The sequence below is a fragment of the Haemaphysalis longicornis genome, unplaced genomic scaffold (assembly GCF_048455015.1).
Source record: "Haemaphysalis longicornis isolate Haplotype H1 unplaced genomic scaffold, Haemaphysalis longicornis Haplotype H1 scaffold_8, whole genome shotgun sequence".
NCBI lineage: Eukaryota > Metazoa > Arthropoda > Arachnida > Ixodida > Ixodidae > Haemaphysalis > Haemaphysalis longicornis.
Window position 1 is genome coordinate 6,750,284 of NW_027526445.1, and position 2,582 is coordinate 6,752,865.

General features: G+C 52.0%; 1 non-coding gene across 1 annotated transcript; it reads right to left on the bottom strand.

Moving 5' to 3' along the window:
- Positions 1-1,426: 1,426 nt before the first annotated feature.
- On the bottom strand, positions 1,427-1,499 carry Trnat-ggu (transfer RNA threonine (anticodon GGU)). The gene has a single exon. It is a non-coding gene; the product is annotated as a tRNA-Thr (tRNA).
- Between the last annotated feature and the right edge of the window lie 1,083 nt (positions 1,500-2,582).

Consider the following 2,582-nt stretch of genomic DNA (forward strand, 5'->3'; position numbering starts at 1 on the left):
CTGCGGGTGGCGTAAAGGTACGTAAGCGGTAGGAGGAGCCTGCCGTGCCACAACTTCACCGTATAGTGGCGCCGCTGCAGGCAACGGCTGGGGAACAGCCGGCGTGTTAGGCAAGACTTCGGCGACTTCTTCCCTAATGGTTGGGCGGAGCGGCGACTACAAGCAAGGATCTGGTACCGATGACGATGGCAGGGATGTACAAGGCAGGAGGGAGATCTGCCGCGCCACACCTTCACGAACAAGCTCCTTGATGCGGTTCAGTAGCGAGGGGTTGTCGTCGAGTGCCAGGCCACAGAGCGGCTCCTCACGCTCGACAGAGCTGCGACGAGTGAGGCGACGATGCCTCCGAAGCTGGTCATAACTTTGTAACAAGCTGATCACGTCTCTTACCATTTGAGGGCTTTTCGCCAGCAGCATCTGGAACGCATTATCATGTATTCCCTGCCGTATATGTATGATCGTGCCTTGCTCAGGCATGGAAGGATCCACGCGCCTGCAAAAGTCGACAACATCCTCGATGTAGCTGTTAAAGTTATAGCCCGCCTGCTGAGCTCGCTCTCTCAAACACTGCTCCGCGCGAAGCCTGCGAACCGCTGGCCGGTCAAATACCGCCGAAAAGTTCGTTTTGAATGCGGTCCAGGTGGCGCTATCCTCTGGGTAGTTGTGATATCATTTTTCATCAAGTCCCCTCAAAGAGAAACTCCCGTTATTTAGCTGTATAGCATCGTCCCCCTTGTTGTGGGAGCTTACACTCTCGTAAGCCGAAAGATAATCTTCGACATCCTGGTTCTCTGTGCAAGTGAACAGCGCCGGTTCACGCTCACGGATCACCCCGCAGCAGATGAATGACAGACGGTGGCGAAGGCGATGTCATGTTTCGGGTGTCGCTAGTCATGGCTGACTCAGTGGTAGAATGCAAGGTGCGACTCCGGAGCTCCAGGTTTGCGGGTACACGGGGTGAACCTGAGGAGCGGGACGAGGATGGAACCTTAACACTCCACCAAAATTATGGAGAGGATTATTGGCAGGACGGCAGCACGGCATTGAAACGCAGAGAGGCTTAGCTGAGTCCGAAAGGGTTCTACCACGCGCGCTCAGTTATCGAGCCAACACGCTGGTGAGGATGACCTCCTTGAGTCTTGCCATGATGATGATGAAGGTGGCATGAGGTAATACGCTTCCCTGGCAGTTATTGCAACTTAACCGCTGTGCAGCTGTGCTGGTAGCGTTACGTCGATGGCGGCTAGCCTTCCTCGTTACAATATATATATATATATATATATATATATATATATATATATATATATATATGACAGAAAATAAGGGTTGGCAGTCAAGAAAACCTCGGAAAGCAAAGGGAGGTTGTGGTGAGTCATAGAAAGAGATGAAGAATTTTTTTATTCGAAAAGAAAGTGGTGAAAAAATGCCCACCGGGTGGGATCCGAACCCACGACCTCCAGAATACCAGTCTGGTGCGATAACCACTACGCTACCGGCGGGGCTGTTTCCGCAGCACTTTCTCGGGTATTTATGTTAAGGTATTTTTGTTTCCTGCACTTGGGGGTGGTAGCCAGCGCCACTCGGACTACTCGGGGTGAAGGGGACCTTTTTAACCCCCGGGCCGTGACTCGAGTGTCTACGACATGTCGAGAGTGGTCGACCAGCGTTGAACCCTCTTAAGCTCCCTTTGGCACCAAGACTGCCAGAACAGAGGCCCTCGCTAGGCACGTAGCGAATCAGAAAATGGGAAATGAGGGGCTCCGTGAAATAAGACAGAAAATAAGGGTTGGCAGTCAAGAAAACCTCGGAAAGCAAAGGGGATCTTGTGGTGAGTCATAGAAAGAGATGAAGAATTTTTTTAGTCGAAAAGAAAGTGGTGAAAAAATGCCCACCGGGTGGGATCCGAACGCACGACCTCCAGAATACCGGTCTGGTGCGATAACCACTACGCTACCGGCGGGGCGCTTTCCCCAGCACTTTCTCGGGTATTTATGTTAAGGTATTGTTGTTTCCTGCACTTGGGGGTGGTAGCCAGCGCGACTCGGACTACTCGGGGTGAAGGGGACCTCCTTTTTAACCCCCGGGCAGTGACTCGAGTGTCTACGACATGTCGAGAGTGGTCGACCAGCGTTGAACCCTCTTAAGCTCCCTTTGGCACCAAGACTGCCAGAACAGAGGCCCTCGCTAAGCATGTAGCGAATCAGAAAATGGAAAATGAGGGGATCCGTGAAATAAGACAGAAAATAAGGGTTTGCAGTCAAGAAAACCTCGGAAAGCAAAGGGGAGGTTGTGGTGAGTCATAGAAAGAGATGAAAGATTTTTTTAGTCGAAAAGAAAGTGGTGAAAAAATGCCCACTGGGTGGGATCCGAACCCACGACCTCCAGAATACCGGTCTGGTGCGATAACCACTATGCTACCGGCGGGGCTGTTTCCCCAGCACTTTCTCGGGTATTTATGTTAAGGTATCTTTGTTTCCTGCACTTGGGGGTGGTAGCCAGCGCCACTCGGACTACTCGGGGTGAAGGGGACCTTCTTTTTAACCCCCGGGCCGTGACTCGAGTGTCTACGACATGTCGAGAGT